The sequence below is a fragment of the Balaenoptera borealis genome (genome assembly GCF_965194805.1).
Source record: "Balaenoptera borealis genome assembly, chromosome: X".
Lineage (NCBI taxonomy): Eukaryota > Metazoa > Chordata > Mammalia > Artiodactyla > Balaenopteridae > Balaenoptera > Balaenoptera borealis.
The window spans coordinates 117,544,327-117,560,333 of record NC_138881.1 but is presented as its reverse complement, the minus strand read 5'-3'; the positions used below and the strand labels follow the sequence as shown (position 1 = coordinate 117,560,333).

The 16,007-nt window shown below is 39.7% G+C and overlaps 2 long non-coding RNA genes across 3 annotated transcripts in view; both read right to left on the bottom strand.

Annotated features, from left to right (window-relative positions):
* Positions 1-16,007, bottom strand: part of LOC309620134 — a 687,819-nt gene that overhangs the window by 463,577 nt on the left and 208,235 nt on the right. The gene's annotated exons all lie outside the window — the stretch shown is intronic.
* The window catches only part of LOC309620116, a 424,458-nt gene extending 408,451 nt beyond the window's left edge, over positions 1-16,007 (bottom strand). For both annotated transcript variants that reach the window (XR_014239420.1, XR_014239421.1), the window contains exon 1: positions 1-16,007. This exon is cut by the window's left edge and continues 40,858 nt beyond it. This is a non-coding gene — a long non-coding RNA (uncharacterized lncRNA).

Below are 16,007 nucleotides of genomic sequence, written 5' to 3'. Positions count from 1 at the left end.
GCCCCACTGCCCAAGTTCATGCATTCAAGAGATGCCAAGCCCTTGGAGCCTAGCCTCTTGTTAATGTTTACTGTATTTCATTAACCAAAATAATTAAAAACAATGATCCATTTATTCAATGTTTTTAAAAATTTTTATCTTATATTGGAGTATAGTTGATTTACAATGTGTTAGTTTCAGGTGTACAGCAAAGTGATTCAGTTATACATATACATATACCTATTCTTTTTCACTCAATATTTTTTGAGCAGCTACTCAGTGTCAAATAGAGCATTAGGCACTGGAGAGAGAGCTATGAAGAGAGCAGAAAGTCCTCCAAAACTTCCTCTTAGCAGGAATGAGTCACGGGCTACCGTTTGCTGGGAAGAAGACAGGGAAAGTGACATTTTGGGTTTTCCATCCTCTCTCATGGGAGATTGGCGAGGGAGATGGAGTCGAGAGTGGCATCTTGGGTGGCCAGCCTTCAGTTTCTCCTCCTACTAGTCTGATTCTTGATAGAGGAAATATACAGTGCTCCCTGAGAGTGTGACTGAGATGGTCTGTGGGGGAATGACTAGGTTCCATCACTGAATTTTTGATGTCTAAGAGGGACCTTTTGTGTGCAGGAAACAGTATTTGCAGTTATTTGGTTTTATATTAACTTATTAAAATTACAAAATAAAAAGTAGTTTCTCCTGGCCTTTAAATCCAATTTGAAAATCGTAGTCTATTCCATAAATCTAGTATATTTTGTCAATCACCTGCAAGACAGCCTTCAATTAATGCTAGATCATCTCAGGCTGAACAGACTAAATTCTGCTTAATCTTGTTTGTAAACTTAGTTACCTCAATTCTCTTCAACATTTCAAAGTGCAAAGTTTAGTATATCTGATTTTCTTTTTAAGCACTTCATATACCTGACTAGGTGTACTTATGATCGCAACAATCAAAACCTTACTACTTGCTTGAACAACTCATATATTTAATTAGTCAAATTTGTAAATATAAAGAATATCAAATTCTCTTAAACATTCTAGTGCATTAAAAAATAAATGTACTCAAAATATCTTACATACTTTAATAAAAATCATAAGTTAATGACATTTTAAAATTGGGACCTGTTCAAACTGTCACTAAAATATACCACATTCTCTTCAACATCACAAGCAAATTAAATACCAACTGTACACACATTATTCTGAGCTTCACATACTGGTATTAATACCATGGGTTTGATCCACTTCATTATCTCTATATTTTATTCCAATCCTCCCTAAGATTTTAAAGACACTATGCTCACTTACAAGCCACAGATGTGAGAGTGGGATGGAGTAACAGAGGCAACAACATTCCAGGGAGACTCTATTTGTATGCAATTGTATAAAGTGGGCCTCTGAAAAAATCTAAAAAAAAAATCTAGTGGGCCTCTAAAAGTGGTGCCAGGGAACTCTAGGTCCATATCCTTCAACTGGGGTTGGTTTCTTATAAGTTCAAGTTACACCCTTACATCATTCTTCCATCATCATTATGTAATTTGAATAGATGAAAGTCTTCAAACTGCTTCATCCTTCAAGTTCACAGCTAAATTACTTGAACTAATTTCTACCATCTGAGTTAATTCAGGATTCTTCTTGTACGTTTTCATCTGAGCCACCATTCTTATAGTGTAATGACATCTTATTTTATTCTGCATACCTCTCATACAGGTGTCTCCATGGTCTAAACTGCATATGACAATTCTCTCTTTGCCACGTGGCCACTATGTAACTGTATCCTCTGATTCCAGGGAGGGGGTCTTGGGTTGTGGGGTGGGCAGAGCTGCCCTGTTCTTTCATCATAGCCCTGGGACACTGGGCATACCACTACTTCTCTTTGCCAACTTTTATGCCCCACTGGGTACCCATGGAAACTCTGGAGCTGCCAAAGCTGCATGAGTGTTCTTATACCCTCTTTTTGCCCATGTCACCCATGAGTGTGACATTATTTGTACTTTGTCACACCAGGATGGTGTGACATCCTCTCTCCAACGCTCACGCTTCTCTCCTTTCCCATCCCAGCTCTGTGAAGAATGGTGACAAATCTTTGGCTTTCCACTCTAAGTTGTCCTTCTACTCTCCTCAGCTCAAGGGGTTTTTCTGGTGAGTTTGAAGGAGTAAGGAGAACGGGTTGTTCCCGTGTGTGTCTGAATCTTTTTTTTTTTTAACATCTTTATTGGAGTATAATTGCTTTACAATGTTGTGTTAGTTTCTGCTGTATAACAAAGTGAATCAGCTATACATATACATATATCCCCATATCTCCTCCCTCTTGCGTCTCCCTCCCACCCTCCCTATCCCACCCCTCTAGGTGGTCACAAAGCACCAAGCTACTCTCCCTGTGCTATGCACCTGCTTCCCACTAGCTATCTATTTTACATTTGGTAATGTATATATGTCAACACTACTCTCTCACTTCCTCCCAGCTTACCCCTCCCCCTCCCCGTGTCCTCAAGTCCATTCACTACGTCTGCGTCTTTATACTTGAACTCTTAGTTTTTGAACTTAGAGGCAAGACATTTGGGCTCCTTTGTTTCTCTGGGCCAATATGTCAACTTCCTCCTGGGTTCATTTTAGCCCCATTTCTCACAGCTGAAATAGAAGAGGTGACATGGAAGTAGAAAAGACTTATCAGTTAAAGACACAAATAATTATTTGGCCAGCCATTTTATCTTACCTGGGGGATGGAAGAATTGTTAGGGTTAGGGTTCTTCTAAGCAGGCCTGTGGTTTAGTAGCTAGAACAGATACAAGAGGATGTTACAGTCTAGGATGAGAGTAGCTTGCAGATTTACTGGAACCAAGGCCAATGGCTTCTCTAAATGTGGCTGATTTCTATTCTTTCTTGAGCTCTCCATTTAAATGTCGCTTCATTGAGAAGGTTTTCTCTGACCTCTCAGGCCAGGCAAGGCCTCCCTATTACATACTCTCAAAGTAATCTCGTTTCTCTTTTGGCATGAATCTCATTTTACATTTTGGTTTAACATTTACCTTAACCAGTAGACTGTGAGCTCCGTGGGTGCTGGGACCTTGCTCCTCTTCTTCGTAGCTCTCTCTCCAGTGCTATATGCACTAAGCAGCTGCTCAAAAAATACTGGATGAATGAATCATTGTTTTAAATTATTTTGGTTAATGAAATACAGTAAACATTAACAAGAGGCTAGGCTCCAAGGGCTTGGCATCTCTTGAATGCATGAGCTTGGGCAGTGGGGCTTCTGGTCACCACACTGGATTCTTGGACTTGCTGACCAGCTTTAATTTTCACCAAGTTCTTTCAAGGTCATGGAATATAAGTAAAAGAAATGAGCTTCGTGCCTTTAGAGCCATATAACAGCTTCATAAACACGAGTCCCCACAAACATGATCACCATGCTCAGAAGCTTAAAAGAAACTGCAAGGAGATGAAGGAGACAGAGAAAATGTGAGAAGATGTTTTAAATCTGAATGTTGGCTGAATTATTCATTTGTATTAACTAAGACATCACAGCTTTGGACTGAGTTTACCTGGAAATAACTAGATTAAGATTTTTATTGTTGTTGTTATGGTTGTGGTTTTTGTCTTCTACTGCTATAAAGTAGACTAGGCACCTGAGAAAGAAAACGAATTCACTAACAGAAAAATGAAGTAAGTTATGTTTCTATATATTTGAGTCTGTGACTATGAAACTCACACATCTGTATCTCCTCTCTAGCTGCTCAAATCTTAGGAGGCTACCAGGCATCAGACAGGAGAGATGAATTGGCAGATGAATATGCTTACAGAAGATATCAATCACTCCACATTAAATTAACACATATATTGATTTCCTGCTGTATGTCCAGCTCTGCTCAAGCTTGCTTTTTCTAATTTAAGTACCCTCTAATATTTAAAGTAATCAGTTGACTTTGCAAGCTTGGGTGATACGAACCACAAAAGCTGAGAATGAATGTGAACTAGAGGCTTCCCAAGGCTGAAAACTCTGAAAAGAACTCAAGCACTGGTCTAAAAAGAAGATGAGAAACAGATGTTCTCCTTCCTCTCTTTTCCATTGCTGGAATTGTAAACGTTTTACCTCTTTCCATTTTGATCTTGACCATGATTTCTTAAATGCCTGAAGAGAAGATTAAATGTTGAAATGTTGTCTTTTTTCATGATCCAGCTGAACCCAGTGAACTTTTCTGCCTATGTTCTGTGACACACACTTGGAATATAAGAAAAGCACTATGGACAGAAAAGGTATTTCAGGTGTTGTGGGATGGGAAGCATGAGAAGCCAACTCAGCCAAACCTGATTTACCAAAAGGGAGAGGAAGACGGAAGTGCAACGAAGCCTTATTGTTTTTAAATTTGGTTAAAAGGAAACTATCTAATTTAATCATCATCATCAATACCATCAACTAAGAAAGGAAGCATGAAAGCTTATCTATTGATTTTTGCATTGGCTTTACAAGTAAATTGCACACTCTTATTCATCTAAGCATTTCCAAAACTACAGAATAAGCAAAATGGAATATAAACCATTTCACATTTGGATTCAGTTCATTCATTAACTTTGATAAGAGCACATTGCATTTTCGTTTCTGCCAGAAATTTATTCAAGAGCAGGTCAATAAAGAGAGCAGACGGAGCAATGAATGGATGCAGATCATTGTAAAAATAGAGAAATGGCTGTTTCCAGCTGTTGCCAAGCGCTTTATACAGCCTGACATTAGTTAAGTCACATTTCAATCATTAATCGAATTGAGCGTCTCCTTACCAGACATCACTTCTGAGCTAAGCTGCTCAACTTTTGCAGGGGCTCACTCCACTCCATCCATGCTTCCCATCCACTCCCCAATTAACAGATGTTGTACCTTCTCTTCTGTAGGAATGGAAGTTGCCTTGCCTTCCACTGCACAGCCTCATATACGCATCAAACTAATTTTCAGTCAAGCCACATCAACAACTCCTTGACGTGACTGTCAGTACCTGTAAGTCCTCAGCAGAGAGATGTGCCCTCTGGGGAAAAAATCTTTTTAATAAACAGCACCTTTCAACCTACTTGTAATAATTTTCCCTACATCATGTTTATTTTCAAACCACTCTTCAATATTTTAAAGTACATATAAAATATATGGCAAAACTTATCTTTTACTCTATCCTAAGGAATAAAAGGGATAAAGTGGTAAAAGCTTACTGGTATTAAATATACATTTGGTATATAGATGGAATATAGATGTATTTCACATAATATATGTATCTATGTACATATATAGAGATAGACTGAGTAAAATGAATAACTAAAATACATGTCTGTAGTACTTTATATCTTATAAACATCTTTCATATGTAGTATTCATTCATTTACTCAAAAATATGTATTGATAACCTACCATGTCAGGCACTGTTACTGGCACATTAAATAAATAAGCAAACAACAAAACATTCAAAGATCCCTATCCTTGTGAAGCCCAGCAGTCCCAGTTTGTACCTGCTATCCTGGTGTCATTTAATAGCACTCACTTCTACTCTCAAAAATTTCCCATTTGGTACAAAATTATATGGTACTGTATAAACAAGTAAAATATGTATTATATTACACAATAAGTAGTGCTATGGAAAAGAAAAAGGACAAAGTAGAGCAGAATAATGGGGTCTGAGATGTGAGGAAGGTGGTTGCCATTTTAAATAGGATGCTCATAGTAGGCTTCATTGAGAAGGTAGCATTTGGGCAGAGACTTGAGGAAGTGTGAATGTTAGCCGTGTAGCTCTCTGCCCAAATAGTGTTCCTGGAAGAGGCAAGAGCAAGCAAAAACCTCTGAGTTGAGATCATGCTTGAGGAATAACAAGAAAACCAGAGAGGCTGGAGCAGAGTGAATGAGAGCATTAGATGAGGAGGTGAGGCCAGAGTGTAACACAGGTGGCAGATCATGAATGGACATGTAGGCCAGTATTAGGAGTTTGGTTTTAATTACAAGTGAATTAATGAGCCACTGGAAGATTTGGAACAGAATAGTAAGTCCCACTAAGATGTGCCTTGCTTTTAGCAGCATCACCCTTGTTGCTCCCTTCAGAATTGAGTTGGCAGGTGGGGTGGCAAGGGTGGAACTGGGAGACCTGTTGGGCTGCTATTGCAACAATCCAGGAAAGAAGTATTCCTGGTTGGACCAGTGAAGATAGTGAGAAATACATGGATTCTGGGTATTTTGAAGGTAGGGACATTTTAACGGGATATTCACAACAACTCTTGAGAGGTAGACAAGAAAGATAGAATTATGCCATTTTACACATGAAGAAACTGGAACTCAGGGAGGTTGTAGCTTGCCTAAGTTTACACAACTAATTGAATGGAAGAAGGAGCATAGAACCTAAGTCTCCTATTATTCTCGGACTCTGTGTATGTTCTACAACCTTTTCCAAGCATACTGCAAACTATACAGTAAGCACATGCTTTCCTCATACCAGGCCCCAAAGGAGTATTCTCCAGCAAAAAAAAGGTGAGAATGGCTTTATCAGCATCAGCGTGGGGCTGTATCCAGGATACTTGTTAAGGAGTATGTCCATTCTCAGATGTGACAATTTTGACTGAAATGATTAAATGACTCATGCATGTATGGAATGGCTTAATACCCTCTCAAGGAACAGTATCACATAATGGGAAGAGGAAAGGAATAGATAGATGGGTTTAAGTCCTACCCTGACATGTATAAGCTGTTCACTTAGCAAAAGTTACCTAGTATACGCATCTTGAGGTTGTTGGGAACATTAAATAAAATAGTCTAAAAGACACACCAGGTGATCTCACTGCCTAAAATTCTCCCCCAGATACTAATCTGACTGAATTCTATTTGTTCAAATGGCATCTCCTCAGAGAGGCTTCCCTGACCACCCAGTTTCATCTTCTTCTGAGCATTTATTACTATAGGAAATTAAATTAATATAGAATCATGCATTTATAATCTCTCTTACCAACTAGAAAGTAAGTTCCACGAGGGCAGGAATTTTATTTTTCATGATTATATCCCCAGTACCTACCACAGTGCCTGTACACAGTGGTTCCCCCAGAATTGTTGATGAAGAAGTGAGTCTTGTGTCCCTCTCCTACTCGCTTCCTCAATCATTGAGAGACATTGGTCTACTTTCAAGGCTCCGGGCTCTTTCCCATTTCAAGGGCTTTGCATCTAGAGTTCTCTGCCTGACACGCTCTTCCTCCCACTCTTTGTCTAGTGAACCTCTACTCATTTCTCCAATCTCGGCCCAAATGGACACTTCCTTAGAGTAGGCTTCCCTGATCCTGGACTAGGTCATTTCTCCCTATTATAAGCTCTAAGAGCACAGTGTACTTTTCCTTCATAGCACTTACCATAGTTGTTAATTATTTATTTACTTGGGTGATTATTTATTGAAGATCTGTCCCCTCCACTGGAAAGTAAGCTCTGTGAGTTCACTGCTATTTCTATGCAGCACCTAACACATAGGTGACACTCAATAAGTGTACGCTAAACGGGTAAAGGAAGAAATGCATGCACGTGCAGAAAACTCAGCACGTACTATTAGAGCCTTTGCATGTTTCTTAAAAACCAAAAATAAATGGGTTTGGAGGAAAAAAGGATCTATTTCAGTAAAAATATAAATTGTGGCCACGCTTCCCCTTGCACAAGCAGGAAGGATTCACTGATAAGAAGGCAACAGCGTTCCAGTCACTTGAGTAAGTAGATAATCCAAAATTCATTTTCAAATATTGTCCAACGGGCACACAAGCAATTTCCCCTGAAATTGTTTTTCCTGTTGATCCTATTCTCTTTCAAAAAATTCAGCAAGAGGGCTTGCACTCTCTATGTAACTCCTTATAAACAAGTATGTGGTTCATCGACTCCAGCTCTGAAAACTGCTCCAATTTCATTGTGAGGCTGCAGAGTGAATATAACAGCTGACTAGATAGCTGTGCCTCCAGCACAACAAACTCCATTAAGAACTGGAACCCTTGAGTCATGGGTCTTCCGTATGGTGCCTTCTACACTTCAGTAGGAGAGGAGATGAGGAACTACATAGTTCACTTGACATTTATATGTGCACTTGACTTTATAAGTATACTTGATATTTAAGATTAAAGCCAGGCCCTTGGCACTAAATTGAGTTAAAAATGAGAGATACTAAGAGAGGGGAGCACTTTTCCTCAGCAAGGAGAGAGTCAACACACTCAAACTTCATAATCCAAATGCTTGCTTTCTTTAGCAGAAAAAGAACAGAACTGAGTGCTTGCTGGAGTCTGGCCTCCATGGCCAATAGTGATGGAGGCAATATACATCCATTTTGTCTTGATTAGGTAATTTGTTGTCCTTTGTTAGAGAGTAAAAAGTAAAACTATTGGATAAATCATACCTATGTACATAAGTCAAGTTACACCAAATCATCCTATTTTCTTCAAGCATTCCATGCCCCCTAATCTATGACCACCCAATCCCCAATTGTTCTCCTCTCTTCCACAGGATCCTATGGCATCTTAGCCAGTAGAGAACATCAGGGAGACAAAACAAAGACATTAAGAAGTCAGGATCATTGAAAGTGTAGAGGAGACAATGGTTTGGACAGCTATAACCGTCTCACCAGATTGGATGACTGATCTTTATTACTCTGATTTTTACAGCATATTAACAAAATTGAGCTAGTCAATTGAGTTTATTTCTTGTCCCTTAGACTAGGAGTGAACAAACTACAACCTACTCACAGGCCAAATCTGACCCTCCAGCTGTTTTTGTCGATAAAGTTTATTGGAACGCAGCCATACCCATTCACTTACTCAGTGTCTATGGCTGCTTTTATGATACAGTGGCAGAGTAGAGTAGTTGCAACAGAGACCGTCTGTCCCACAAAGCCTAAAATACTTGCTATCTGGCTCTTTACAGAAAAACTTTACTGACACTTGTCCAGACTATGATTATCTGACAACTGAAAAAAATCTGGACAACTTAAAGTAGTAAATTGCGTTAATAAATGACATATAGTAATGTCTTCTCTATGTTGTTTGGTCTTTCAACAACAAAAGCCTTTACATTTAAGCAATAAGTTGTTTTTATTTTTGCTTTAAATCATAATATTTAGCCAGATTGCCCTTACTCCATTCTAAAATGTATTATACATTAAACAGAAGATACTGAGCATAATTTAATAATGTAGTATAATAGAATAAGCTTGGGCTTTGGAGTGCTACCAGAGACTTGACAGGACTTGTGCTAATTCCATTAACAAACAGCCCAGTGGGCATTTAGATAAGGATTTATGAGTTCCAAGTCCTGTCAGATATTTCTTTTTTGTATTCCTCTATCTTGAACAACTGCTATGTTCACAAGAACTTGTCAGCCATGGGTCCTTCCTGCAAAAGGAAAAATTGAGGTCACATCCTCCATTTGGTGGCAATTTGCTCGCCTAACCAGGTGACCTTTCTTCATGTTCTCCATGTTCACCAGCACTGTTTTAATCTAGATCGAACTTTCTGGCTGCTAATTAAAGCCAATCAACATCAAACCAGAAGTATTGCCTGTGCTTTGAGCAATAGTAGGCCAGAAACAGAAGTTGCAGGAGACACTACAAAGAACTAAATAGTGATTATAAACTGACAGTAGTACTTTTACCAATTTACCTAAGAATCTTTGGTAATTACTCTTTACAACAATGAAACGTCTAGAGTGTGGCCATTTACTGTAGGAACTGGAAGGGTCAAAAGACAGAGTTTTGTCTCACTGGGCTTTTGCAAATGATGATAAATGAGATTTTTCACTTCAGCCACAAAAGAGGGATCCTTTACTCCTAGATTCCCTGAAACAGTTTGTATGAATGGCCCTGGCACATTTGAAAAGACTTTCTGATTTTTCCCTCCTGTGTTGTTTTTTTTCTCAGCTTCCTTTGGGGAGATAGGAATAGAGCAAATTTCCATAAGGGTGCATTTCTCTGCTGACTTGAGTATTCAGAAGGTATTTGGTTTTTCTGTCATCTGTGCAAAAACCAATAAAAATATAAGATGCTCTAGCAATTTCTTGGTTCTCCTGAAAAATGCTCCTCTGCAGAAAGATGCTGTAGGTCCAATGGCTTCATAGCTATTGAGATGATACCCATTACCCACTCAGCTACACCAGACCTAAGAATTCCCTGCCTCAGAGGCTGGCCTGGGAGCCGTTCCTCTGAAACCTCACACCAGGTTTCCCATAATCAGGAACGCGGCTTTCTCCTCTGCCCTTCCACAAAATGCCCAAAGATTTATCAGGAGGAGGAAATCCTGTTTGAGTTATAAAAGCCTGCTAGAGACCCTCCTGGCTTGGTCCTGAGGAAGACTTGGAATTGAAAACCTAACGGGAATTCCCTGGTGGTCCAGTGGTTAGGTCTCCACACTTCCATTGCAGGGGACGCTGGTTCGATCCCTGGTCAGGGAATTAAGATCCCACAAGCCACACGGCATGGCCAAAAAACAAAAAAACAAAACAAAACAAAAACCCTAACAACTGCTCCTATGGGCCACAGGGTGATACTTCCCTAGGAACCCTGGCCCTGTCTCAGTTCCTGGGGAACTAGCTGATATATTAATGTAGAAGCCATCACCACCTTGTTTTCCAGAAGCTGAGCCTGGAAAAAAGTTTTACTATACTCTCTCCCTGGTAGACAAATGTGCAATGGCTATCTTTCGGCAGGTGGGCTCTGGAACAGGACCTCCACATTGCATCACTATTCAAACTGCAATCTACTTGAGCCACGTCCCCTTGGAATTATGTTGTGCACAGCTTGCACAACCACACTGTGGTAGGCAGAACAATGATCCCAAAGCTATCCATGTCCTAATCCCTGGAAATAACAATATGTCAGGTTTCGTGACAAGGGAAAATTAAGACTGAAGATGGAAGAAGGCTGCTAGTGCACTGACCTTGAGAGAGGGAGATTATCCTGTGTGATGGTTAATTTTATGTGTCAATCTGGCTGGGTCATGGTGCCTAGTTATTTGATCAAACATTATTCTGGATGTTTCTGCAAGGGTACTTTTGGATGAGATGAACATTTAAATGGACTGACTTTGAGTGAGGCAGATTGCCCTCCATGATGTGGGTGGGCCTCGTCCGATCAGTTGAAGGTCTTAATAGAACAAAATACTGACCTCTTCCAAGCAAGAAAGAATTCTCAGCAGATGGCCTTCAGACTTGAACTGCAACATTGGTGCTTCCCTGGTCTACAGCCTGTTGGTCCACCCTGCATATTTTGGGCTTGCCAACCTCTGTATTCGCATGAGCCAATCCCTTAAATCAATGTCTCTCTCTCTCTTTCTCTTGGAATTGGCTCATGCAACTATAGAAGCTGGCAAGGGAAGCATCAAGGTACACACACAGACACACACACATAAATCCTATGGGTTCGGTTTCTCTGGTGAACCCTGGCTATGACACCCTGGTTTATCTGGTTGGACCCAATGTAATCACAAGGGCCCTTTAAATATGGAAAAGAGTACAGAAGAGGAGGTCAAAGTGATGTGATGTAAGAAGAACTTAACCTGCTATTGCTGACTTTAAAGATGAAGGAGGGGGCTATGATCCGAGGAATACGAGCAGCCTCTATAGCTGGAAAAGACAAGGAAACAGATTATCCCCTGGTCTCCAGAAGAAACACATCCCTACTGATACCTTGATTTTAGCCAAGGGAGATGCATTTTGGACTTCTGATCCACAGAACCGTAAGATAAAACATTCGCATTGCTAAGCTGCTAAATTTGCAGTGCCTTGTTCAGTAACAACTTGGAATTGATATAGCAAGCAAGTGGCCCTTCCCTGGAGTCTGACGCATCTGGGTTCTTACTAGTCTCCACTACCTACCACAGGCCTGCAACTCCTTATCTGAAATTCCATAATCTAAAAAGCTTTGAAAAGTAAAGATGTTTTGTAGCTTATTTGGCAGCAATATGTGACTTGATCTGGACTAATATGGATCTACTTATAGTCTTTATCTCACTAGGTGTGAATATTCATATTTTTCAATGCACAATGATAAATGCATTTGATTATGTGGTGTTACCACTGATCCTGCTGATGATGTTATGTAATACATGGTACACATATAACATATCTTTCTAAAAATCCAGCACTTTCTGAATTTTAAAACATATCTGACTTCAGACAAAAGACTGTGGATCTATCTGAGTATGACTTTGAGTAACTTACTTCTTTAAGCCTCAGTTTCCTCATCTGCATGTACTAAACATTCAATATTTGTAATAAGTGTTAGCTACTATTACCCCCTTCTCTCTTTGCCTCATTCCTTTTCCCTTTTGTGTATGCTTGCGTCCCACCTGCACCTAATATATTCTACAAATATTTGGGTGTCCATGGTGTACTGGCTTCCTCTCTCCTCTTCCTCAGTGCTTATATTGAAATAACTCCCTCACAGATAACTGTAAAAAACTCTGGCGAAAATTGTCTGCAACAGGCAATCTCTGAACCTGACAGACAAATGTCATTGAGGAAAATACTGGTCAAAGGATCAGAGGATAAGGAGGAAGAAGAAATTTGTTCTTGTTTGCTGAGCAGAGGCAAGCAAAAATCACTTATTAAAAACCCTGTGCGTACTGTAGAGCTGAGAACGAAGAATCACAGGAAATTAGCCACTGGTCTTAGGAGCTTATAAAACAAGTCCACCTACAATAGAACAGAGACATCACAATGACCTTAGAATGTCATTGAGAAGACAAACTTTTTAAAACACTTGTTGTCTCAAATTATTTGACAGATGTTTCTTAATCACCCATTAAGTGCCAGGACTTTCACATACATTATTTCATTTAACGCTCATATCAATATGACATGCTTTTCTATGCCAGTATTTCATAAGAAACTCTGGTGCAGAGAGATAAAGTGACTTGCTCAAGGTGATTCAGAGGCAGAGGCAGGATTTGAAACTTGTCTATACAAGCCAACTCAGGCTCTTCACATTGCCTATGCTATCCTGCTGCTTATTTTTTAAAAAGTGCCTCTTGATTTAGATAAATTGGCTGAGGTAGTAGATATGAGAAAACAAAGATTTCCACAGGAGGGATTAGGGAAAAGCTCAAAATATTGTTAAATTCTTTTCATTTTCTGTGGTCTTTCTGTGGCATGCTTCACTTAGCCAAGGGTTACAGATGGTATGACTCAAATTAAAAAAAAAAAAAAAGTTTATCTTCCAATTCTTAGAAAGAAAACCCTCACTATCCTTGGGCCAAAATGCACATTGTTAGAAGACATTATTTTTAACCTTTGAACAACTGAAAAACATGCAAAAGCTCCTTTTCTTTGAGGTTTTTTTTTTCCTCCTCTCTTTACACATGCAGATCACACTCTTTTGAGATGCTGATCTTTTCCCATGATGCACTTGGCTGACAGAAAGACAAGCTTACTGCACAGAAATGCCAGTTGAGTTGACAAGCAAACTCCATCAGTATGCAATGTTTACACGGTACAGTTTAGCAAAAGCAGTTCACACAGTCTGCTGTCTTAGATCAGAATTCTAATTAAGCCTTAAATCTTCTGAGTTCAAATTAATTCATATCACTGAGGTCTTAGACTTTTTGTTGTAGAAATCTGAAGCTTTGTCTGCAAAGAAAACAGAATATAATGCATTACCAGCTTGGTCTGAGCAGTTGTGTATAAACATCCTGGTGCACGGTTTGCAGAATGAGCGCAATTCATTTTGGTCCATCTAGATCTTTTTCTCATTAATTACCACCTTCAGTGATTGCTGAGGATCAGAGAACTGTACTTTTCCAGAGTTGCCTATCCTCCAACTGACACACAAAATAAGTGTGTTTGTGAAACAAACTTCGGTTGTTGGCGGTAATGACTATTGAGCTCAAGCTACAAGCATCTCTATACCACATCAAAAAAGGACTATATTGGTAAGCTTACAGCAAATAGTATCTAAATTCAAACAGTTTCTACCTATTAAAACTTCTGTAGTATACTTCGAAAGAGACAGCTGGAAAGCCAAGTGCCAATTCCATTTCTTTGAGCTTTTATCTCTTCAACAAATCTCACTATCTCTGTCACAAAGGCACATATGAAACTTATGAAATACCAATTACTGTGGAGTAGCCCCACTGAAGTTTTCCCCTCCCTTAGTTCAGACTACATATCATCAGCATTGTCACCTAAGATGCTTTATTGGATATTAAAAAGAAGTGATTAGCACTAATCCTTTTCTAGAATTAGAAGTGGCAGAACATAACACATTTTAAAACTTCACTCTTAAAAAGCAATTTTGTTTCCATTGCTATTCCTGAACAATGCACTCTGATGACAGTTCAAAAGGCATGGAGGGGGGCGGTGGGGGGGGCGTGGCGATTATCCAGCTAACAAAAGGTTTGTGATGTCTCTGAGACCAAAATGAAGGACTCCAAAGATTCAGCCATGTACAGGGCTTGGATCCTGGTATTGCCAGAGACAGCCCACCTAAGAGGTTTTACAAGGTCAACAAGGCATTCTACAATTTGAGATCCAATTGAGTGATATTGATATCGGGTAGGAGCCCCACTGAAGGGAGGCTGAAATGCTAGCTTGGACGAGAGCGTCAATCAGCAAATGGGTGAGGGAAGAGTGTTGTGCTTCAGTGTTATGCTGAGATTGTCAGACTGAGTCATAATTGCATTTCTGCAAATATTGAGTTAAGAGAAAATTTCAGAATCATTCTCATTTTGTTGGATATAGCCATGCATTTCATACCTGAGCAAAAATGAGCTTGGATTCCACAGAGTTCAAGTGTAGAGAGGATTATTCCAAAGTTATTTAAAAAGGGGTTTCAAGGGTTCTGGACTTGGGGGCTAGTTGTATAGCTCAGGTGAGGGGTGGGGAGAGACGAGAGAAGAGCTTCCTGTGCCACCAAACAGATAATGGGTCGTGAACCACCACTGCCCCTCCTTGCCTAGCACAGGTCATGGCTCACAACAGGAACGAAATAAATACCTGATAGATTGAAGTAAAGGTTTTTGATCAGGTAAGTATAGTGATAAGAAGTAGCTTTAGGAGAACTCAGTAGCACTGTGTAGGATGACCCGGATCTGGAAGAAACTAGAGGAGAGAACAATCAGGAGGCAGAATGACACGGAATGGAAAAAATGAACTTTTAAAAAAAGCAACAGGTAAACTTCATTAGTAATCGGGAAAATGCAAATTAAAATAACAATGAAATAATTTTCTCCTGTCAAATTTGCAATAAATAAGCAGTCTAGCAATATCGAGTCTTAGCAAGGCTTTGAGGAAACAGGCCTTTTGGAGAACAACTCGACAGTATCTCTTAAGATTTAAAATGTGAAAGTCCTTTGACCCAGGCATTTCATCAATAGAAATAATATCACTTGTACACAAAAAGATGGAGATGTAGGATATTCACTGCAGTATGGTTTATAATCAAATAAATGCAACAAAAATAACAACCAAAAACACCCTGGGAAAACAACTTAAATGTCTACCAGTAAAAGACTGGCAAAATAAACGATATCCTTATTCTGTTAACACAGTTTAAACAGCAGTTTAAAAGAGTGAGGAAGACCTATATATATTGACATGAAATGATCTTCACATACGATAATAATAATGTAACCAAAAGTGGGGTCCGGCTGCTCACCGCTCAAAAGCCAATAAAGAGGCCAGGTAGGTGGAAAGGAAAGTTTGCTTTATTTTGGAAGCCAGCAACTGGGGAGGGGGGCGAGGGGGGGCTCCTGTCCAAAGGCTGACTCCCCCACTCCTACAACCAGTGGGCAAGAGCTTTTATAGACAGAGAGAAGGGGCTACATGCAGAAATAGCACAGTCAGCTCTGACAGTCATCTTGAAATTGGTCATGCGGTGGTCTGATCAGCGTCATCTTGATTGTTTTAGGTACACTTAATCTTCAGTTCCAGGGTCAGTTTGTTTCCATTTCTCTGAGGCCAATTCTCGGAATTTTTGTGGCAGCTTATGTCGTGGCTACAGCCTGCTCGCCGTGTAGTTCACTTCTTCCACCTGGTGGGGGTGTCAGTGACTACAAGACAGCGCA